Source organism: Equus przewalskii, chromosome 2 (genome assembly GCF_037783145.1).
Source record: "Equus przewalskii isolate Varuska chromosome 2, EquPr2, whole genome shotgun sequence".
Lineage (NCBI taxonomy): Eukaryota > Metazoa > Chordata > Mammalia > Perissodactyla > Equidae > Equus > Equus przewalskii.
Genome location: NC_091832.1, coordinates 77912041 through 77938170, shown reverse-complemented (window position 1 = coordinate 77938170; position 26130 = coordinate 77912041). Strand labels below are relative to the sequence as shown.

Sequence of the window (26130 nt, the reverse complement as noted above, 5' to 3'; positions counted from 1 at the left end):
AAATTATGGTTCTTATTTCCAGTTTCCAAGTATTATCGACATTACAAGGTCATCTCTAAAAATCTTTATGGAAAGGCCTTCTAAATTTTTTTATCTTTTTTCTTTGAGGAAGATCAACCCTGAGCTAACCGTGGCCAATCCTCCTCTTTTTGCTGAGGAAGACTGGCCCTGAGCTAACATCCGTGCCCATCTTCCTCTACTTTATACATGGGATGCCTACCACAGCATGGCTTTTTGCCAAGCGGTGCCTTGTCTGCACCCGGGATCCAAACCAGGGAACCCCAGGCCACCGAGAAGCAGAACGTGCAAACTTAACCACTGCACCACTGGGCCGGCCCCAGGCCTTCTAAATTATTTTAGAGAGCACAAATTTAGTCACAATGAATGTACTATATATTTAAAGGCATTTTTATATCCCTGCGGAATGCTTATATTTTAATATAGTATAAGAATATGGATTTCAATGCAAAGGAATGTGCTCTATTGATTATTATAGCATATCTTCCCTGTTTATTTGAATATGTCCTCTCCTCCTATTTTGAAAATATTCATCAAAAATGTTTTTATTTTTTCCCTTTATATCATGCATTCCTCACCCACCCCGAGCTCTGAAAGACCATCTGCAGCTGCCAGGAGAAGGTGTTAAGGATGGACCGTGAGAATAAGGGCATTTTAATAGAATTTAACAGCTGGAGAGCAGGCACATTTATAAGGGAGTGTTTTTCTAATGAGCTTCGCCTCCTCAGCATCCAGCTGCTTTCCTCAGACCACTGTAAATGGAGAAGGAGAAAGCCAGTGCTGTTGCTCAAACCTCGCTCAGATTCTTCTCTCCATCTTCTTTCCTGTCTTCTCTTTCAAGTCTTTTGGACTGTGGGCAGATGGCATACTTGGTGAGCAGTAAACTGTGATAAGTGGCCCTCAGCTGGTTCACCCAAGGTCCATGGCAGTGCCAACTCTACCAGTGGACACTAATTCCATGAAATGGGTCTGTGGCATTTGCATCTCCTTGCACAACTAAACTGAGACTCAAAAATAAAGTAAATTGTAAATATTAGTACATAAGACAGATAGGAAAACAGCAACAAATTTATGAGAGTAAGTGTAACCCATAATAAATCCATGATTTTCTAGGAAAAAGCAATTACTAACATTGATTCAAGAGAGGTAGTTTTATTAGTAGATGATATGAATGTCTACCTCAAAAATCTAGGAGACTCTACTGGAAAATTATTTCAATTAACAAGAGGGTTCACTAATACAAGGTCAACATACATAATAAATAGCTTCCCCATATATCTGTAACGATCACTTAGAAATAAGCAGTGTGGAGAGAATTGGCTATTAACCTATAAAATTAGCTTTCAACATCATTCATGCACATACACAAAAATTCCAAGTAGCCTTAATTGTTAAGTTGTATAAAATTATCAAAGACTCAAAAGAAAATATAGAAAAATATTTTATTGAAATTACAATGGGGATGATTCCTAGCATATTTGCGACTAGGAGAAGAGCATGAGAGAGAGAATTACAATTATTCTTTCATTGCTTTAGGGCAGATTTCAATTTCCCCACATTTTTTGGCTGACACTTCAAACCTGACCTCTGATAGGTGAGTCAAAAAGAAAAACTACAAAAACACCAGCATTAAGGTTAAGTTGCCGAAAGTGAGTGAAATATGGAATTTTATCTGCCAACTTTCACCATTCTCTCATTCAAGCAGCAACATTTTGCAAACAGTAAGATATAAATAGTAGGTTCTAGAGAAAGTTCCATTTGGGTATTTTCTTGGCTAGCTAGTGTTAGAAATTTATTTACCAGTGGATTCTAGAAGAGTAAAAATATTTTTAAAGTTCTGGTTTGCCTTTTGAGCAACATCAAATAGAATTTCATTGACATAGATTTGGCCAAATGAAATTCTAATCTGAGAATGGCCATTAAGATTACAATCATTTGTTTTCCTTTTGTAAATTCTGCCTATTGTTTTTAACCAAAAATCAAACAGAAGGTGAATTTCCAAATCTGCTGTCTAATTTCGGAGTTCTTTTGTTTGTTTCTTTTGCCGTGAGGGATCCTTGGTCACTAGCCACCACAAATACAGCCTTCTATTTCAAATTGAACCTCTTGAAGTATGAGAAAATAATTCTGCCTCAAGGTGGAGCTCTTATATTTTCAGAAGTGAAAAGGACTTGCAGTGCTTTTGCCTTATTCTAGAATTTTTTATAATCCTGAGGGAAAGTTTCTGCTATTTTTAATAAGAGATGACAGACGATTACCATTTCTCCTTCTCTTCTTTTTCTCTGTTATTCTAGAAGACAGTGATTAATGTTAAAGTTACAGTAGACTGTGACCGTCAGGAGTCACTGTCTGTCACTGCATTGTTCGTTCAAGCTGGCACAGGCTTCCCAGGATATTTGGCAAGGAGCATCTTCTGGTGCAGCAGGCTGCATAAAGTGTAAACAAGCATGTACGTAAAGTTGTCGAAACCACAGCTTCTCTTTATCAGGCCTTCTAAACACATGATATGTTATAAACGGAGTTTTGAACATATATTCTCTGTTGGCCTAATTAGAGCTATTTTAGACAATTATGGCAGATTTCCACATCAATGTGATCCTAGAAATATTAAACTCTGATATGATAGTTTTGTTTTTTGGTTATTTGGACTAGACAGAACCAGTCTTATCAGTGGATATCAGCAGCTGAGGTAAAGAATGTCAGCCGAGTGAAATTAAGCCCGATACAGCTTAACTCATTGGATAAAAAAAAAAGCAGTCATGGTAATTCTGGGAACAAAGAGTCTTTGAGGGATTTTTGTATTCTCCTTACATTTATTTTGAACTATTGAATATAAAATGTAATTTCTACTCAAGATGTATAAATACCACACAATATATTTCTTTGCCATGATATTTTGTGGCCGTTCTCAGCTGATGGAAAAGTCTCATTGAGCAACTTTCAGATGCTTTTTACTTCAGAGAATATTCTCTTTTTTACTGAGGACTGCATAGATTTCTCATTCATCCCCCTCCTTTTTTTTAATAGAGAAAAATATCTTTTGAAAGGTTTTTGTAAACTATAAAGGGCTACGTACTGCCTTACCATTACACTGCAGTAGAATTAGACGTGCTGCTGCATGGAAGAGGGCAGCCGTAAGGATCATCGTTAATATGTCTAATATATTGTCATAACATGCCAAACTGTAGAAGAATTTGAGTATTTTGCTCATAATAAAATGACATTTATTGAAGAGAGTATGTTATTAAAAACAAGGATTTTTAGATGTTATGTGACATCGTGAAACTCCAATACACATATAATGTTCATGTTTTTGAAGAACAGCTAGATGTCAAAACATAGTCCCCAAAACCCTAATTGCAAAGCTCCTCAATCTGCCCTGTGTGGACCATGGGTTAGAGGCAGTGGGAAAGGGACAGAGCAGAGGGAAATGGAAGAGGAATAGAGCTTTTCATTATTTCTCACCTGCCTCATGCTGGTCCTTTCCCAAATAAAACATGTTTGCTCCAAAATTGAGTCCGAATGTAACCTGATCTACGTCTTACCCTTATACTCATTATGCTTTTATTCTATTTTGGTTACTAAAGGAAAGGTCTTAAAAATTAAACTGGATTCCAATATCTATCTCCCTAATGAGGTTATTCTAGTTTTAGTTGTGTAGAATTACCCTCACAAGAACAAAATATCTAAATCAAACTATGCAAATTAAAGTCCAAACTATTGCACTGCTTCTTAGCTTAAGGTTGCTGAGTCACTCATGATGATGTCTGTGGTATTTCTATTACAAGGCTCTTTGTCAAACCAGAAATCCCCCAAAATTCTGTGCCAATGTCTGAGGAAGCCTTCAGTTTTAAGGAAAATAAGAAGTCTATTACCAGATTCCATAGAACTTGAAATTTCACACTGATTCAATGAACTTATAATTTAAAAAAACATCCTGGTGTTTAGTTTTCTATAAAACAGAATAGGTACTCTTTTAAACTCTAATAGAGCACAGATAACTTTCCTATTCCAAACCAAACTATTCTGTTTGTGCTTTTATATTCTTTGCTATACTCTATAGCCACACCATCCAAAAGAACTTTCTTAAATATAGGAAATATTTCTGTTCTGTCCCAAAATTAAGCCACTAGCTGCATGTGGCTATTGATCACTTGAATGTGGCTCGTGTGCCTGAGTGACAAATTTTTAATGTAAGTGTAATTTTTTAACTTAAATTTAAATCGTCACATACAACTGGCTCCTATCATATTGGACTGTGCAATTCTAGAAACTGTTTTAGACTCCTTCAATGCTCACTCTCCCCAACTCTACTATTCCCCCTGCCCAACACTGACACACTTTGAAAACATTCTTCTCTGAGATATTACACTTTAGATCTTGTTGTTTCAAATAAAGCCCACATTTTCAGGAACATAACCTGAACATTATTGAAATAAATAATATATCTGAAAATGACAGTTCTGAGAAAGTAGTGTTAGCTAGCACTCTCTTTTATATAGCAAATTCCTTGCTGATCCCAGATTTAAAAGCTGATTTATTTCGCACACATAAAAATGAGTACTATTTTTTGTCCTTCCTTCCAGATGTAAAGCTCATCCAAATCCCCAGTCAATCAATGGGTTTATATTTTAAATGGCTTCTGATTGAATGACTTATCCTTTTAACCATCTACAGGTGCCCATGAAATAACCTCTTCACCCACAAGTAAACTAAACACATGTTCTTCTAGAAATTCCAAAGAGCAGTAGCTTTTGGGGGCATTGTTCCTCAGCAGTTTTAATTTAGGTAGGGACCATTTCATTGTCAGCCAAGGTGATATTAGATGTGCACATGTTCCAGAAAAGTATTGATTATGGCTGATGGAAATATTTTCTCTTGTCAAATTAAGGAGAAATGTTTGGGTATCTTATTCAGCCATTTTAACACAGATATAAACTTTTAGAAAAGCTAATACTGAAAGTTTCCATAAGAAACCTGAAGAAAACTCATGCTGGTTGATTATTGCTGAAAATAAAATTAAAGGCTTAGATTTAGAGTGGTATCTACTAACTTCTTCTGAGGCACTGTTACTAATTAGCCAATAATTTGCTAATTTTTTGATCTAAGCCAACTGGCTTCCCAGTGATGTTTTAAAGCTAAATATTATATATTCCATTATTTCCAATAATAATAATAATGATGATTTATTAAGCACTTATCATACGCCAGAGTATATATTAAGAGCATTGTTCTAAGTGTTTTATATATACTAACATTTATCATCACAATGATACTAAGAGAAATGTATAATAACATAGTCCATTTTACAGATGAGGAAGCTGAGGCACAGAGAATTTAAGTTGTTTATCTCTAGCCACACAGTAAGTGAAAGCTGCAGGAGTCAAAGTCAGGCAAGTGGCTTAAGTGTGGGTTTGAAATCTGGTTGAACAATTGACACTCTTTTAAAGCATAATTTTTCAAACTGTTATATGCACTTATAAATTACATTTTTAAGATGCAAATTCTAAGTCAGTAGGTCTGGCATGGGGCTTCAGATTCTGCATTTTTCATGAGTTCGCAGGTTCTGTCAATGTTGCCATTCAGGGGACCACTTCAAGTAGCTGGGTCTTCAAGCATTCAGGTTAACATGACTGCAAAAGCTAATAAAAATTTGGAACTTGTATTGTTCTATTCTTCTTTAGATCCCAAGGGGCTCTCAATCTATATTCCATTTATACTTTTAAATCTTTGTAGAAAGATTTTTCTACAAAGGACCAGATAGTAAATATTTTCAGGTTTGCAGGTCATGCCATCTCCTTAGACCAACTACTCATTTCTGCCTTGTTGAGTAAAAATATGTAAATGAATGGGACTGGTTATATTCCAATTAAACTTTATCTACAAAAATAGGTGGCAACTGTATTTGGTCCACCGGCCATAGTTTGTTGCTATCTGTTATAAGGCACCAAGGTAATAAGAGAAAACTTATTTAAAGTTGAATTTTTGAATACAGGGTCCTCAAGACACCAAAAACGTCTAATTATTTTCTACACTTCATTTGGTCATGACTGATTCTTGAGAACTAGTTTAAATCCCGCTTCTTCCATGAAGTCTTCTTTGATTAATTAGCACAATTTTAAAATATAGTTAGTTGCATGTGTGCTTCTGATGAATTCCAAAATGAATAAAATACTGTAAAATGTAGTAGATATAAATTTAAAAATTAAAAAAAATTTTTCTCAGTTAACCAAGCACCATTTATTATAAAACCTCTCAACAAAATAGGAATACAGGGAAACTTTCTCAATTCAATAAAGAAAATCTACAAAAACCTACAAATAACATCATATTTAACAGTGACAATGTTGAGGCTTTCTTGCTATGATCAGGAACAGAGTAAAGATTTCCCCTGTCACCTCTGCTTTTCAGCATCAATTGGAAGTCCTTACTAATGCATTACGACTAGAAAAGGAAAAAGGTATCCATTTGGGAAGGAAGAAATAAGATTGTCTTTGCTTGCAGATAATATGGCCTTTCATGTAGAAAATCTGAAAGAATTGACAAAAAAATCTCCTGAACTGTTAAGTGACTAGAGTAAGTTTTCAGGATACAAGGTTAATATACAAAAGTCAATGCTTCTTATATACAATCAATGACCAAGTAAAATTAGATATTAAAAACACAGTATCATTTACATTTTCACCCCCCAAAATTAAATACTTAGGCATAAATCTAACAAAATATGTACAAGATCTTTATAAGAAAAACAGTTCTCTGGTGAGAGATGTCAAAGAACTACATAAACGGAGAGATACTGCACATTCATGGATAGGAAAACTCAATATTGTCAAGACATCACTTCTTTCTAGTTTGATTATAGATTCAACCTAGTCCCAATCAAAATCCCAGCAAGTTATTTTTTGCATATTGACAAACTGATTCTGAAGTTCACATGTAGAGGCAAAAATCCAGAATAGCCAACCCAATATTGAAGGAGTCAGAAGACTGATGTAACTCAACTTCAAGACTTACTATAAAGCTACAGCAGTCAAGACAGTGTGCTATCAGCAGAAGAATAGAGAAATAGATTAGTAGAAAACAACAGGCCAGAAATAGACCCACATAAATATATTCAACTGCTCTTTTACAAAAGAGCAAAGACAATACAGTGGAGCAAAAATATTCTCTGCAAAAGATGGTGCTAGGATAACCAGACACCCACATTAAAAAAAAAAAAACAGAATCTAGATACAGATGCTACACATTTCACAAGAATTAACTCAAAATGGATCACTGACCTACATATAAAAGGCTAAATTATAAAACTTCTAAAAGATAATGTAGGAAAAACCTAGAAGACCTTGGGTACAGCAGTGACTTTTTGGATGTAACACCAAAGGCACAATCTTGAAAGAAATAAATTATAAGCTGAATTTCATTAAAATTAAAAACTTCTGTTCCACTAAGGATAAAATCCAGAGAACGAGAATATGAGACACAGAACAGGAGAAAATATTTACAAAGACCCATCTGCTTAAGGACTGTTATGCAAAATATACAAAGAACTCTTAAAACTCATCAATAAGAAAATGAATAACCTGATTAAAAAATGTGCAAAAGACTTGAACAAACACCTCACAAAGGAAGTATACAGATGGCAAGTAAGTATATGAAGAGATACTCCACATCATATGTCATTAAGGAATTACAAATTAAAACTACAATGAGATATGACTACATACTAATCAGAATGTCCAAGATCCAAAACACAGATAACATCAAATGCTGATCAGGATGTGGAGCAATAGGAACTCTCTTTTATTGCTCATGGGAATGCAAAATGTTACACCCACTTTGGAAGAGAGTTTGGTGGTTTCTTACAAAACTAAACACATTCTTACTATATCATCCAACAATTGTCCTCCTTGTATTTACTCAAGGGAGTTGGAAAGTTATGTCCACACAAAAACCTGCACGTGGTTGTTTATAGCAGCTTTATTGATAATTGCCAAAATTTGGAAGTCATCATGATGTCCTTCAGTAGGTGAAGGAGAAAATAAACTATGGTACATCCAGGCAATGGAATATCATTCAGCTCTAAAAACAAACTAGCTAAAGAAATGAACTATCAAGCCATGAAAAACATGGGGGAAACTTAAATGCATATTATTAAATGAAGGAAGTCAATCTGAAAGGTGACATACTATATGATTCCAAATCTATGACATTCTGAAAAAGGCAAAAGTATAGAGACAGTAAAAAGATCAGTGGTTGCCAGGAGTTAGGAGGGAGGGAAAGATGAATAGGAAGAGCACAGAGGACGTTTAGGGCAGTAGAACTACTCTGTACAATATTACGATGGTGGATACATGTCATTGTGCGTTTGTGCAAATTCATAGAATGCACAACACCAAGGGTGAGCCCTAATGTCAACTAAGGACTTTGGGGGATAATGATGTGTCGATGTAGGTTCATCAATTGTAACAAATATATAAATTACAGTTTTGCAAATATTATCATTAGGGGAAATTGGGTAAAGTGTAGATGGGAATCTCTGCATGTGAATCTACAATTATCTGAATAAAACACATATCTTCTTTAACTTAGAATGGGGTTACATCCTGATAAACTTATCGTAAATTGAAAATATAATTCAAAATTGCCACATTTACCAATGTCCAGCTTTCTAATTGTTACTAGATTGTCCCTGACTTACAATTTGGCTTGACTTACAATTTTTCTACTTTATGGTGGTGTGAATGCAATACACATTCAGTAGAAACCATACTTTGAAATTTGATCTTTTCCAGGACTAGCAATATACAGTGTGACGCTTAGCCATGCCGGGCAGCAGCAGTGAGTTGCAGCTCTCAGTCAGCTGCGTGATCACGAGGGTAAACAACCAATACACTTACAACCATTCTGCACTCATAAAGTCATTCTGTTTTTCAACTTCAGTACAGTAATTGATAAATTACACAAGATATTAAACACTTTATTATCAAATAGGCTTTGTGTTAGATGACTTTGCCCAAGTGTAGGCTAATCTAATTGTTCTGAGCACGTTTAAGGTAGACTGGGCTAAGCTATGATGTTCGTTAGGTTAAGTGTATTAAATGCATTTCTGGTAACAAGTAGAAAGCTGGATATTGGTAAATGTGGCAATTATGTGAAAAATAAGGACCCTTAAGCAACGCTGGAATATCTGCAGATGTAGCCATTCCAGAAAGCAGTAAAGTTGTTCTCGTCTCTCCTATGATTCAGCAATTCTACCCTTGGATTATACTTGCCAGAGAACATAGCTCAGGTTCACACAGAGACCCCTAAGAGGATGGTCATTGCAGCCTGTGTATTGCGGCAAAGCATTGTAAACGACATAGGATTTCCACTTTGCATATAAGACATAATATACACATAAGAAGGAACTCTACACAGAATTCCTGTGCAGAAGAATGACTGATTTGACTTATACAGGCATACCTTGTTTTATTGCGCTTCACTTTATTGCGCTTTACAGATACTGCATTTTTTACAAATTGAAAGTTTGCAGCAACCCTGCATCAAGCAAGTCTATCGGCACCCTTTTTCCAACAGCATTTGCTCACTCTGTGTCTCTGTCACGTTTTGGAAATTCTCACAATATTTCAAACTTTTTACTTATTATTATATTTGTTATGGTGATCTGTGATCAGTGATCAGTTATCTTTGATGCTATTATTATAATTGTTTGGGGTGCCACTAATCACATCCATGTAAGATGGTGAACTTAATCAGTAAATGTTGTGTGTGTTCCAACTGCTCCACCCACTGGCTGTTCCCCCACCTCTCTCCCACTCCACAGTCCTCCCTATTCCCTGAAACACAGCAATACTGCAGTTAGGCTAATTACTAACCCTGTAATGGCTTCTTTGTGTTCAAGTGAAAGGAAAAGTCACATGTCTCTCACTTTGAATCAAAAGCTAGAAATGATTAAGCTTACTGAGGAAGGCATGTCAAAAGCCAAGATAGGCTGAAAGCTAGGCCTCTTGCACCAAACAGTTAGCCAAGCCGTGAATGCAAAGGAAAGGTTCTTAAAGGAAATTAAAAGTTCTACTCCAGTGAACACACAAATAATAAGAAAGTGAAAAAGGCTTATTGCTGATATGGAGAAAGTTTTAGTGGTCTGGATAGAAGATCAAACAAGCCACAATATTCCCTTAAGCCAAAGCCTAACCTAGACCAAGGCCCTAACTCTCTTAAATTCTATGAAAGCTGAGAGAGGTGAGGGAGAAAAGTTTGAAGCTTGCAGACATTTGTTCATGAGGTTTAAGGAAAGGAGCCACCTCCATAACATTAAAGTACAAGGTGAAGCAGCAAGTGCTGATGTAGAAGCTGCAGCAAGTTACCCAGAAGATCTAGCTAAGATCATTAATGAAGGTGGATACACTAAACAACAGATTTTCAACGTAGACAAAACAATCTTATACTGGAAGCAGATGCCATCTAGGACTTTCATAGTTAGAACGGAGAAGTCAACATCTGACTTCAAAGAACAGGCTGACTCTCTCGTTAGGGGCTAATGCAGCTGATGACTTTAACTTGAATCCTATGCTCATTTACCATTCCAAAAATCCTAGGGCTCTTAAGAATGATGCTAAATCTACTCTCCTGTGCTCTGTAAATGGAACAACAAAGCCTGGATAACAGCACATCTGTTTACAACATGGTTGACTGGATATTTTAAACCTACCGTTGAGACCTACTGCTCAGAAGAAAGACTCCTTTCAAAATATTACTGCTCATTGACAATGCACCTGGTCACCCAAATGCTCTGATGGAGATGTACAATGAGATCGATGTTGTTTTCATGCCCACTAACACAACATCCATTAGCAGCTCAAGGATCAAGGAGTTATTTCTACTTTCAAGTCTCATGATTTAAGAAATACATTTTATAAAGCTATAGCTGCCATAGTCAGCGATTCCTCGGATGGACCTGGGCAAAGAAAATTGAAAACTTTCTGGAAAGGAATTACCATTCTAGATGCCATGAAGAACATTCAAAAAATTCATAGGAGGGGGTCAAAATATCAATATTAACAGGAGTTTGGAATTGATTGAGTTTGGAGTTAGTTGATGTTAACCTTCATGGATGTCATTGAGGGATTCAAGACTTCAGTGGAGGAAGTAACTGCAGATGTGGAGGAAATAGCAAGAGAACTAGAATTAGAAGTGGAGCCTGAAGATGGGACCAAATTGCTGCAATCTCATAACAAAACTTTAAAGGATGAGGAGTTGCTCCTTATGGATGAGCAAAGAAAATAATTTCTTGAGATAGAATCTACTCCTAGTGAAGATGCTGTGAAGTTTGTTGAAATAACCACAGAGGATTTAGTATATTACATAAACTTAATTGATAAAGCAGCTTCAGGCTTTGAGAGGATTGACTCCAATTTTGAAAGAAGTTCTACTGTGATTAAAATGCTATCAAACAGCATTGCATGCTACAGTGAAATTGTTCCTGAAAGCATGAGTCAATCAATGTGGCAAACTTCATCATTATCTTATTTTAAGAACTTGTCAGAGCCACCTCAACCTTCAGTAACCACCACCCTGATCAGTCATCAGCCATCACCATCGAGACAAGACCCTCCACTAGCAAAAAGAATACAACTTGCTGAAGGCTCAGATCATGATTAGCATTTTCTAGCAATAAAGTATTCTTAATTATGTACTTTTTCTTTAGACATAATGCCGTTGCACACTTAATGGACTACAGTATAGTGTAAACATAACTTTTATGTGCACTGGGGAACCAAATAATTTGGTCTTGCTTTTTTGTGATATTGCTTTATCATGGTGGTCTGGAAATGAAACCACAATATCTCAGAGGTATGCCTGGATACCTATCCAAGTTGTGTCAGATAGATAGATAGGTAGATAGATGTCAAAAACATAAAGGTGAGTTTAAGAAAAGGGTAAGCAAGGTAATAAGATTAATAGTCCTCCCTCTGAGAAAAGGAATAAAACAAGGGTGCCTACTCTCACCACTCCTATTCAACATAGTACTGGAGGATTTGGCCACAGCAATTAGGCAAGAAAAAGAAATTAAAGGTATCCAAATTGTGCAGGAAGAAGTAAAACTCTAGCTGTTTGTGGAAAATGTGATTCTATATATAGAAAACCCTAAAGAATCCGCCAGAAGGCTATTAGAAATACTCAAAAACCACAGCAAAGTTGCAGGGTGCAAACTCAACTTACAAAAATAAGTGGCATTTCTACACACTAATAATGAACTAGCAGAAAAAGAAGTCAAGAAACAATCCCATTTACAACCAAAAAAAGCAGAGTAAAATATTTAGGAATAAATTTAACCAAGGAAGTGGAAGACCTATACAATGAAATCTGTAAGACATTATTGAAAGAAATCAAAGAAGACATAAACAAATGGAAAGATATTCCATGCTCAGGGATTCAAAGAATAAACACGGCGAAATGTCCATACTATCTAAAGCAATCTGCAGATTCAACGTAATCCCAAAGAGAATCCCAATGACATTCTTCACGGAAATAGAACTAAGAATCCTGAAACTTACATGGAACAACAAAAGACCCCAAATAACCAATGCAATCCTGAGAAGAAAGAACAATTCTGGAGACACCACAATCCTTGTCTTCAAAATATACTACAAAGATATAGTAATCCAAACAGCATGGTACTGGCACAAAAACAGACACATAGATCAGTGGAATAAAATGAATAGTCCTGAACTATTTATGTGACTCTTAAACACATAAATATACACAAAATATGCATTTTCAAGGATTTATATATATTTAAAAAAAGGAAATAAGAAAGCTGGATTGAAAGAACATACTTGACACAGGACATCATACCCAAAAAATTAGACAAAAGGAATTTGTAGACATTGATGATAATTTTATGCTTGAACTTCACCTCCAAACACGAGATTCTTAAAAACAAAACGAAACAAATGAGCAAGTAAGTGGTTTTGTAAGAAATGGTGGCCAGCTTCATTATAGCAGAGTTAAAGGAAAATCGCTAGTCCGAGGGAGAGACCTGAGATTTTTGCTAATTCAGAAGGAAGCAATAAGGAGAAGAAAGCCGTTGATGTGCAAAGAAAAGATGTTTATTTTGAAACATTATTCTGGAGGAAGGCAGAAGAAAACAACATTTGAGTTGCACGTGAAATGAACATCCTTGGCAAGGAGAAAGGTTCTGTTTGCCTTAGGAGGAGCAAAGGAAGAGAGAAAGAGTGAAGACATAAAGATGATTAAAAAAAATTTATTATTGAAGTATAATTGACACAATATTATATTACTTTCAGGTATATGACTTAGCGATTTGAAATTCTTATACATGATGAAATGATCATCTTGATAAGTCGTTACCACCTGTCATTGTACAAAGTTATTACAGTATTGTTGACTATATTCCCTAAGCTGTACATTACATCCCCATGACATTTATTTTATAACTGGAACTTTTTACCGTTTGATTCTCTTAACCTATTTCGCCCATCCCCTCACCCCTACTCTTCTAACCACCACTTGTTGATTCTCTGTATCAGTGAGAGTGTTTATGTTTTGTTATGCTTGTTTATTTTTTTAGAGTCCACATATAGGTGAAATCATATAGTATTTGTCTTTCTCTGTCTGACTTATTTCACTTAGCGTAATACCCTTTATGTCTATGCATATGCTCAATGAATCTATGATATAGAGATATTTTAAGGCAGAGGGAGGGTAAGTGGGAGCAGCTCCCTTTCTCATACTTATTGATTTTCCTGAGAGCATCTCTCAATTTAGCAAAGAAATATATAGTCTTGTCTCACTTTTAAATCATCGCATGTGTATTATTCTTGATTCTTGGATCCTTAAGTATATTGAGAGTAACTTATACTTTCTCAGAAGTTATGGAAAAGTAAATATGAGACTGAAATTAGTCTTATGAAGCACTTCAGGATCATAATTAGCATTTATTACACCTGTATTATGTGCTAAGCACTGTTTTAAAGGTTTTATATGCATTTCTCTCAACAAACCCCATCTCCCCTTTTTTTTGCAGATGAATAAATGAATATCCCAAGAGGCTTAATGAGGGAAATCGCACAGTAGCTAATGACGGTGTTGGGAATACTATTCCAGATGTCTCAACTCACAGGTCTTGGCCTGCTTTTCATCTGCCTAAACCCTACCCCAGATCAGCACCTTCTAATGCTGGCTGATAAGTTAGAGGAATGCTGTTCGCTGAGTGACTGAGGATTAACAATAGGTATGTGGCCTTGTCTTTGAAATCTTCAACCCTCAGGCCTTGTCACAAGTTTCTATCTCAGGCTCTCCTTTTTGCCTTTTGTAAAGCTTCAGTCATATAGAGAAGGATAATAAAGTCAATTCTCCTCTTGCTGAGTTTTTATGAGCTTCTGTGCTGAGGACAGCATGCCAGAAGCTATTTTGGGGTATATGGTTAAAATAATGCGAAAACCAACACAAGCAGTTGGGTGAACCGAATATGAATCAAAGCCAAGTGGCACTGACACACAGGCGCAGCAGGAACTCGCTCCCCGAGGCGTGTACTTCCTTGGAGCTGTTATTGTGCATCTCTTCTCTGAGAGAGCACTTGCTGCATTGGCTCTTTGCTAGGCTTCAGGTGTCCAGCAACAGCTTTTCAGAAAAGCCTCAATGCCAGCAGTTCAGTAAAGAAGGGAACGCCCACTCTGGGCAATGATTTACACAGAATGAGTATGGAGCAATTAATTATAAAATGCTGCGTCTATATTGTTGCTATGGGGATCTGCGAGAAAGAAAGCGTAAATATTGCAGAAAATAATTTGACAGTAATGAGCCGAGAGAAATGGGCCATCACCATCTCAATTATTTCCATTGACACATTGTCAGGGGGAAAAGGTAAAAATCCATGGAAGTGCTGTGCATATTGATTTTCCTTTGTTGGAATATGAATATTTCTAAAAAGTGTAATTCATTTGAGGATTCTACTTTAAAAAAAAGTCTTGGATGAAACTATTAACAGTGAGATAGCTAAAAGTCCATAACTGCTGATTCCTCTCCCAAGAAGCAATGATTATAAAGAGTTGGTTTGTGTCCTTCACAAATCAAGAATACATATAAACACACACACACACATCCACACACCTGTGTGTGTATAATTTGTGTGTGTGTGCGTGTGAGGAAGATTGGCCCTGAGCTAACATCTGTTGCCAGTTTTCCTCTTTTTTGCTTGAGAAAGATTGTTACTGTGCTAACATCTGTGTCAATCTTCCTCTATTTTATGTGGGATGCCCCACAGCATGGCTTGATGAGCAGTGCTAGGTCCACAGTTGGGATCCAAACCTGCGAACCCCAGGCCGCTGAAGCAGAGTGGGCGAGCTTAACTACTACACCACTGGGCAAGCCCCTAATTTTTAATTTTAAAACAATCTTCTTTAAAATCTTGATAAATTCTAAAGTGTCTATGACATGGATCTAAGAAGTCGCAATCCTCCAAAATGAAGAGAAGGATTGAGAGAAGTAAGTCATTCTGTGACAAACATAAGCTCTTAAACTCACATGTCAGTTTTAACAAAGTTTCATAGCTTATTGCATTAGCTTCTGTCTTTGGTTATATCATGTCAAGTCAGGGCATGCCGTTTGACCTGTCACTTCAAAAGAAATACTTATAAATTTTCTTTGGACATCAAAGCTGGCAGAGGTGAAATTTAGAATGATGACATTTCTATCCTCATTGTGCTCAATTGAGCACAGTATGGGTCTTTAGCAATGAAGAAGAATGGGCCTACAGGCAAAAGTAAATTTAATCAAGAGCTTTCTGCAAGGTGGTCACAATGCATAGGTACTAGAGTATTTATTGTCAAAGTAAGATTTTTAAACACTTGAATACAATATGGTCACGTGTACTTCAGAAACAGTAGTTGACTAGCTATTGAATTAAGATGACAAGACAATATTAAATAAATGTAGAAGTTTATACAATTGTAAAGAAACTTAGCTCTTTCAGCAATAAGAAACCTTTGTTACTTTGTTTTGTTTTGTGTTTGTTTGTTTATAACAAGGAAATGCCAAAATCAATGCAAAGCACCAAAAATTATTCTGATATGATGCAGAATTTCTGTTGTCTGAGCTGATTTCAAGGAAGATAAACAATGGCATTGTTAAGAGAAAATGAAATGCTTCAAAATCAATTATATTTTAACAGAGAGAAAGCCAAATATTCTATTTTTTCATTAATATAAATCTGGTAGTAAGAGACTCACACAACTCTTTTTTAAAAAAAATCTTAATAATCACATCAATTAAGAGAACTTTGCAAAAATCTTAACACATTTCATTTCTTCTTTTCAGACATATTAATTAGTTATTATAATCTAAGACAAGTAAACTTTTTGAAAAGCTTCTCTGACTTATTTTTTCAAGTTTTATCTTTGCCATCTTTTTTTCCATTAGTGAATAACCAAGCACTTTACTTTCCAACAAACTTCTCTTGTTTTTTTACTTGATAAACAGAAACACATCAATGACTTTCATAAAGTTATACTTTTTTACCACTATTATTTCTAGGATGGTCTAAATCACTATTAACCAAATTAACTAGCTTCTACTTCATGAACAACACTCTGACATGCATAAGCATTTTAGCAGACCGGCAAAACTCACAACCACACAGTAAAACCTCCTACAGCCACCTCCATCACTTCTGCAACTTCTTCAAGAAGCCAAAATAAACACGTTCATTAATATGATCAGAACCTTACTCACTCTGTAACAAGGCTTCGATATTCTCTTACTTAAAAATTATCCATATATCTAAAAATTATCCATTAAGTGACTTAATTCAGTTTAGTTCACTAAAGATTTTAGACTTCATAATTAAGCAGACACACTGCAGAACATAATTATTGCTGATATAAAGACATTGGCAGAATTATGATTCAATTTGATTAAACACTAGTTTTTCATTTTCACCATCCTGAACAATCTGTAGAAATAATGATATGTTCTGTACGGTAAACCCATATAAAAAATGAAGGCAGTCCAGAATAACGAGCTTTTCATAAAATAACAAACTCAAATTCTATTCAAAAATAAAATGTATACCTGTTTTATACCACATGCTGACAAAGCCAGGAAATTATAAATAGCTCTTTATTTACTTTTTAAAGCAAATTATCAAACCAGTCTTATTTGTTCAAAGATTCACCTCAAGTTAGTGAACTTGAATTTTTATATAAAAATGTTTCTATCTAATGCTTTCTGTGAGGATTTTTTTTCTTAAAAGGATAGCATATTTAAAGTATTAAAAGTTTGGCTTGTTATTTCTCTGAAAATGTTAGATGTATATAAGAACTTAATTTTTTCTAATAACCAGCTAAGACAGAAATACGTTAATTTGAGAGTTTTTATAATCTAGTATAATAATATCCCCTGGAGGTAAGAAAATATTTCACACTCATACAGTGAGAGGTAAAGGCTTTTTTTCAGTTGCAGACACATAGCTTTCATCTTCAATTCTTCAACCTCAACTATAGATTAAGAATAAAAAAGAAACACAAATCTCAGAGGTCTGTTCTATCCCCCAGTGTTCAAAAACTATTTTCTTAATTGATTCAAGTTCGCATATGGTAAAATGAGCAAACGAAGGAAGTCTAACTAACCAGATTTTTCTCTCATTGCTCACCTGACAGAATAGACTCCCATCATCGCGGTGGAGATTCTGAATCACTGATGCACAAACCAACTCATGTCTACAGAGCACGTTCCCTAGACTGTGCCATCAAGGAGAGCCTAGTGGTCCACAGTCCTTGCCTCTGGGTTGTGGAGAGAGCTCAAGCCATGAGTTAGATAATGCATAGATAGACTGATAGACTTGACCAAAACCCTGAAATGATAACTGAAAATTTAGGTGCAGAATTCCCCACTTAGAAAGCAGAGTGTGATCAAAGGTAAAGTTCTAGTGTCCCTTGGGATTCTGAGAGCCAAGGAAATGAGTCCTTGGGCCTGAAGAATGATGAACTAACTCTTCTGGCAATGCAGTTGCTTCTGAGTTACCAGAAATTACCTCTGGCGGAAGAGTTAGTTCACTTGGGCATCTTGTGAATAACCTCTCTAAAACTGTCCAAGTAAAAATTTCAAAAGTTAAAAACATAACATATACAAATACTAAATAAACATGTCCAAGACTTTATTCAACTCATTAATTAATGAGAATGCCAATAAAAGGGTAAAAAAAAAAGAGATTAGAAAATTATTTTGAAGAACCGGCTATTTCTAGATATTTCAAAAGAAGAAATGTTAGAATAAAATCTCTAGTTCAATAAAAAAAGGTTAATATCTTATAAGACAATAAAAGTATAACCTTTGGGTTACTTTTTCTACTGCACAGAAATGTACACCTATAATATCACAGTATCTAGTATCTAACCAATTAATAAATATGAAAGTCAAATATAAATTCTCCTAAAAAAAAATTTTTGGGTGATATTTTTCAGCAGTGCTCCAGTGTGACACTCTCTCAAGTTTTGTATATTTCTTTGTGGTATTTAAAAAAGCTGCTATGTATTGTGATATAATATTGAGAGAGACAGATTATGGTTTAAAATAAAAATAACATACGCTTGAAAAGTTAAATAAAATGTATTTTAGAGATGCATTAAAAAAACTGGTTGTAATATAGCCCTCAAATAAATCCATGGAGGAAGATAATACGAAAATCTCCTGATCAGAAGTAACTCAAACGTAAGCATAACGTATCTACTTAGAGTAAGATGGCTCCTTGCTGATTTCAGCTTTCAATAGGAAATTTATACCATTCCTATTTTCATTGCATATTGATACTTAAGGGCTGTATCTCTTAGTTGTAACTAAAATAATAATATAATTTTCTATTGAGCAAAAAAGGTAAATTATACATTTTTATTGTGGTTTTTTTGTGTGTTTATAAGAACTTTGAGCCTCAGATAATTAAAAGATTGTAGTTTTTTTTAAAGACTCACATTCACATGAGGTAGACAATTTATTTTGATGGAATAAATAATATTTTCACATCTTATGTACTACTATTTTAAATTACATAATTAATGTTCTGATTGGCAAAATATCAATTCATTTAAAATATTATAGTAATATTGATAATTTTTCTATTCATTATATGATCAACAGAGTCTGCCTTTTAAGAAGATCCCCAGATGATTTATACACACATTAAATTCTGGAAAACCCTGCAGGAGGAGAAACAAAAAGTAGGACTCAGATTCTAATATTTTCTTTGCCACTTAGTAGCTCTGTAATCTTACACAATTTACTTAACCTACCATAGGCTTTTTTCATCAAAAAATGAGATAATGCCTCCTCTGAGAATTTTTGTGAGCACTAAATCATTCTACATCTATAAATTTCCTGCCAAATACAAGTCTATAAATGTTAGTCATTGCAATAATATTACTAAGAAAAAATTAGAGTAGAGTCCAAGTGTCCGGAGAAAAATGTTAGAACTAAGGCAAGTCACTATCGCGTTCAGGCTCCCCATCCCTACGAAATAAAACTCACTGAACTGGGCAAATATATTTCATTTAGGACAAAGTTGCAACTTCTCCAGTAATTGTCTCTAGATTGGTGATTCTCAAATAGTAGTGACTGATTCCGCAGCAGCAGCAGCCGGAAATTTGTTAGAAATGCAAATTAGCCAGCCTCAGCCCCTACCTATTGATCAGAAACTCTAGCGATAAGGCCCAGCTACCTGTGTTTAACAAGTTCTCCAGGTGATTCTGATACATACTAAAGTTCAAGAACTACTGATCTAGACCAACCTCCAGGATACTTAATCTAAGTACTTTTACGAGATTATCTAGTGAAAACTTCATAGCAGCTAGCCAACCCACAAACACCGTGCGTCTAAACTTTGCTTAACGTATTTCATTGGCATCAACTTTTGTTCCCGGAACTGAGCAATCATCATTTAGCTATAATGGCTAGACGACCTGGTTTTAAGCTCTTCGTATTTTCAGTGCAAAGAATTCTGGTTATGATTTATCTATGAGGGAAGAATTTTTCTAATTACTGGCAACCTCAGGAGAGCCACAAACAGACTTTTTCCTGGAGGGCTTTTGGAGGCTGTGACTCTGTAGCCAGCTATGCACACAGCGGTAGCATCTTGTCAGAGGGAATCCTAGAGGTGTTTTTGGAGCTGCAGAATATTCTCTTTAGTAACTCTCCTGTGCTTGTTCTATTTACAGCGATTTTCATCCTGAGATTCACAGCCCAGGGTGTTGCTAGGGGGACTTGGCAACAAATGCAACAGAGGGAAGCAAGAGAGATGTTAAAGAAAAGTGAATTTAAAACGAATTTTTTTTTCTTTTTGGCTAAAATGAATTTACAGGCATTAGTTTTTAAAATTGCATGTTTTAATAATCCTAAATCTGTCTAAAGTTCCTCGACTTGCAAGTCAGAAATTATAGGTACTGAAACATCGACACTGTACTAAATGCTGTGATTCTGACTGTTGAAAGAAATTGCAGATTTAATGAAAACCTTCACCTGACAAACAGGATTGCTTATTTGGATTCCTTAAAGAGGCCTATAAGACAGAATATCAGAGTTAGAAAGAACTTCACAATCACCCGGTTTAGTTAGCCAGCTGGTTAATGGTTTCATTCCCTTCACAACACTCATTAAGGGAACAGTAATCATGAATTGGCTTTCTTCACTGGGAGAGATCATGTCAGCTACATGAATTAAAATCTGCCATCTTATTATGGACTACAAACTTTTCGTAGTCTAACCTCAGGGTACCTCACTGACTTACTTTCCTGTTATGCTTCCTCTAGCTCATTGTGGTGTTTTGTTTTCTTTTGTGAACATGCTAAACACACTCCTCAGGGCCTTTAGACTGGAGTGCTCTTTCCGTATCTAGTGCGTGACTTATTCCCGTACACCATTCATGTGTCCGTTCACATTATCTTATCAGAGAATGCTTCCTGGATCCTCACCTCTACCCGATAGCACCCCCTGGCATTATCAATCACTTACTCTTCTTTATTGATCTTTGTAGCATTTGTCACAATACAACACATTATATTTTGTTGGTATGTCTCTCCTCCACCACAATATAAGCTCCTAGATGGCCAAGAATTTGCTTTTTCTTCTTTTTCTTCACAGTGGTAATACCAATATATGCAATAGAACATGATATAGATTAGGCGGTTAAGTAGCATTTATTAAATAAGTGAATGAAGATATTAATACTTAGAGTTTGTCCAGTTTTGCTTGTGCTAAGAAGATAACTGTCTTGTCAGGCAACCAAATCCAATCTTCAACAATTCTCTTTCTCCAAATATTCTTCTGAAAGATGAGTTGAAAGTCTGTCTACTAGTAACTTTCCCCATTTTTTCCCTCTGATAAAAATAGTAGTTAACACTGATGGAGCTCACAGCACCATCCAGACTCTATGGAAAGTGTCTGTTACCCTATTTCATCCTCATCCAAAGCCTATGAATGCACAGACTTTCACAGTGCCCTAAATATAGTAAGAGATCAATAAATGTTAGCCACACAAAGAAAAATAATCCTTCTTCCATGTGATAGTGCTCCTAAATTTGAAGATAGTTGTCATGAGTTCCTGGGTGTTCTCTTTTCTCTCTAAATGTCTTCAGTTTTTATAAAATTTTCTCCTAATATGATTGAACCTAGATGTTCTCAGTGATTCAGTTTGTAAATAGCCTTTTTATAATGAGTCCCAGGATGGAAAATACTATTTTTGTTACAATCTAACCTAGTGTAGAATTTAGCAAGATAAGATGAATACGATTCTATGAATGTCATCTTAGATTGTAGAAGGTTTCAATTTAATTTTAATGATTGATTCTTAGTGAATGTGTTGGTCAAACAAAACTACATGCTCCATCTCATTTCAACTAATCTTAAACCAACTGACCTTCAGCATTATTGAACACAAATGGTGGAGTATAAAGTATTCTACTATTATTTACATCTTTTCTTTTTCTTAAATTTCAATTTATTATTCCAGGTTTTTTGGAGCATTTAAAATACTAGTTTGAATATCCAAAATAGTAACTATCTCTCCTGATTTTGTATCATCAGAGTATTTTTAACGATAGCAGATACTATTACTTGCCTATAGAACAGCCAATATCCCTTTCTTTCACTCTAGCAGAACTCCAGTTTTGTGGTTGGCCAGATGTCTATGCCCAGGTCATGAAGTGTAATTTGCCTAAACAAACCATATGAATCTCACCTTTAGCTCCAGTCTTTCTTACTAGCATGATACACTGTTGTGGAAAGTTGTTTGGCTCGTTAACAACCACAAGAAGATCTGTTACCCTGTGTGGAGACTGATGGGTGAAGAAGACATAGTTGAGCTGGGAGGAAAACGACCACTCGTTGAAGTCAGCCACCTTTAGTGTACATTCTACTAATTGTAGCTTTTAGCTACAAGATACAAGTTTTGTTCTCATTCAAGGTATTTATATATCATTGAATAAGAAAGTATAAACGACAGAGCCCAGACTTCTTTTCAAAGTGACTATTGATCCATTAAGCAAGTCACTTTGGGGGGTACACTTGCTCAAGAGTTTTTGATCTACCAAATCTATCATTATTCCATCTATATCTCTCTTTCCCACATAAAACACAGGCAAAATGATTTCAAAATTTGTTAAATGTCTTGTTGAAAATCAGACACATTATATTATATGTCTTTCAGAATTTCTAATCTAATAGACTTTCTAGAAAAGGAAAATAATATTATTAGTTGGTCATGACTCATTTTTGGTGCTCAAATACTGGGCCAGAGTGATTATTGTTAGAGTGATTACTATGCTAAGTGCTGGAAAAATACTTGTGTTAAAGTCCACTTGTAATTTTTTTTAGGTAGACATTGAAAGCAAAGCCACTGACATATAGAAAATCTTCTTTTATACATTTTTAAATATTGGAAAATATTTTCTCTTTTCTAGTTTTTCAGCAATATTTTTCTCTGTGTAAAATTTATCAAATATTGTCTGCAGTGGTCTCATGATCCAACTTTAGTGTATTTCAGTACGCTAGATTGTAATTAGGAAGACTGCTCTGCATTCATTTGAATATATTGAAAGTATCTAGATACTTAACTGCTTAATGGAATTTAAATCACCAGTAATAATGCTCTACTCTTATAAAGTTGAAACCAATCTCTTTTGAAGAAATATTGAAGGTGAGTAAAGCTACATTATCATGATTATTATTTAACATTACATCTGCTTCAGCAGTTAGGGCTATCTTCCTTAGTCATTTTTTTATAAACATCATTCAGTGGAAAAAGACACAAAATCTTTTTTTGTCATACTTAGCATTTTCTTTTGAAAATCTTAACTATTTTTATAGCAGTTTGAGACTCACAGGTACATATTCTTGGTTTATAACCTGACTCGCATATTTTGCATTTCATTTCTAACTACAATGTTTATGTATGTGTACGTGTGCATGTGTGTGTATGTGAGTACATATACTTGGAAGATATTATCAAAAATTTGTTTTTTGAATATGTTATTTATTCGTATAGGAGCAGCACTGATTAATGCAGGTTTGGGCAAGTAATGTGAATAAGTGAAGTGGGCTGGTGGAGACTGATGAAATGATGTGTGTATGGGTATGCCATCAGTATTGACACATAGCTCCAGAAAACTTGCCGTTACAAGAAAATGTGAGCTAAGTGTACCTAGATAATCTACACTTTCAAAAGAAGTTGGAAAGTCATATTTAATGTGAGATAGTCAAAGATTTAAAGTCGTCAAATTCTAATTTTTGAAAAAAACTAACATAGCCTCAAAATCATATCTAAAATCATATCTAAGTGCCAAATCTTGTTCTTGGGATGCCATTTTGAAGACTTCAGTCTAATTTACATAGCAGGAGGTTTAGAATTACTGCTCTGCATTTCAGCTTTGTTTGCCTGCATCATTGAACAACTCTGAATCTGTATGCTATTTTTTAAAGTAGGACAAATTATGCTAATTTTACATTATTCTTTCTTAGAGTCTAGGTATACCTCTGAGGTTTGATTCCCAGCTCTGATCTGCTACAATATGAAATAACAGTTTTCTACCTAAAGTTTATTACAATTTTATCATCAACCTAACTTTTTTCCTAATTACAACTGAATTCAATTTTTATTATTTTTCTTTCTGCAATGTCTAAAAGGCTAAAGGTTTTATATTGGATTATGAAATTTATTCTTCCAACCAAAATGAAGTAACAAAAAGCATATCTACATTTCCATATGAAATGACTATAAAACCAGACAAAACAAGGTTTTCACAAATTGGATACCAAATTGTGATCCCCAAGAGATCAGAAACAAAGGAGATAAGCCCTACAATTTGTTGAGCTTACTGCCTGGAGAGATTTCCAGGCCTCAGAATGGAGTGAGGGAAGCCAGGGATAATCTTGAAGTTTCTCTGAGTTGAGAAGATAGATCTGGAACTCTGGAGAGTCCAAGACAGCTAGAGTTTACATGGCAGAGTTAAGGAGACAGAGAGCTCCACAGAAAAAGAAAAATCTCTGGAGATCTGCAGAGGATGTCCCTCAAGTCTTGAGCTGAATACAGGTCAGCACCCAAGGTTCTCACTAATAAATTTTAAATGCAATCCTTGAAAGAGTCAAATGATTTCCAATTAACTTAATTGCTTTTTAGAATGAAGTATAGTAATAGTTACAGGAATACAAAAACATACAGCAACTGGCAAAGTAAAATTCACAATGTTGGACATCCAATACAAAATTTCCAGCCCAAGAAGGAAGCAGAAATATATAACCCATGAAGAAGAAGGGAAAAAAGCAATCAGTAGAAGCAGAACAAGACATAAAAAAGATCATAATAATAGCGAACAGGGTCTTTAAAATGGTAATTATAATGCTATAGTATATGTTTAAGAGGGCAGTGGAAAGACTGATACGTTAAGTACAGTCATGGACAATGTTCAAAAAAGATACAAATAAAATTTTTGGAGTTGACAAATACAGTGTCTAAAGTGAAAAGCAGATTTGGCACTGCAGAAGAAAGTATTACTGAACTTAAAGACAGGAGTAGAGCTATCCAAAGTGAAATACAGAAAGAAAATACTGAGAAAAATGAACAGAGCGTCAGTGAAATACAGCACAAGTTCAAGTAACCCAAAATAAATACAATTAGAGTCCCACAAAAGGAGGAGAGTGGAAAAACAATTGAAAGAATAATGAGTGGAAAATCTCCAAATTTGATAAAAATTATAAACCAAGAAACTCAATGAATCCCAAGGATAAAAACCGTAAGGAAAACTATGCAAAGACATATTATAATCAAATTGTTAAAAAAGAGTGATAAAAAATCTTAAAAGTGGCAAGAAAAGAAAAACATTATATACAGTGTAACAGTGACAAAAATTACCAATTTCTCTTCTGAAATAATTCAAATCTAAAGACGGCAGAAAAATATCTTCAAAGTACTCAAGGAAAAAAATTTCAACCAGAATTCAAAAAGTTTTTTTCCAAAACAAAGGCACAATAGGAACTTTTTGGATAGATGAAAGCTGAAAGAATTTACCACTAGCAGACCTATTATAAGAAATGTGAAAAGAAATCCTTCAGGCAGAAAGAAAATGATAGCAGAGAGGAATCTGTATCCACACAGTCGAATGAAGAGCAATGGAAAATACAAAAATATGGCAAAATGCAAATTGTTTTTAAAATTATTTTAAAATTTCTTCAAAAGATAATTAATATTTTAAAGCAAAAACTAATAACAATATATTATAGACTATAACATATAAAGTAACATATGCATGACAATAATAGCACAAAAGCCAGGAAGAAGAAGATGCCAGTATATTGTTTGTTTTAAGGTTATTATTCTATCTCTAAGACGGTATAATATTCCTTGAAGGAAGACCATGACAAATTAAAGAGGTATACTCCAAATCCTAAAGCAACCACTAAAAAGAAAGCTAAGAGTAATTGTTAATAAGCCAAAAAGAAGAAGATAAACTTGAATCATAAAAAATATTTAATTTATCCACAAGTTATAAAAAGAGGAAAATGGGAAAAAAGAATGTATGGGACAAATATAAACAAAATAGCAAGATGGTA

At 34.9% G+C, this 26130-nt stretch overlaps 1 long non-coding RNA gene across 1 annotated transcript in view; it reads right to left on the bottom strand.

Moving 5' to 3' along the window:
• The window catches only part of LOC139078848 (uncharacterized), a 41572-nt gene that overhangs the window by 14617 nt on the left and 825 nt on the right, over positions 1-26130 (bottom strand). The window lies entirely within an intron of this gene.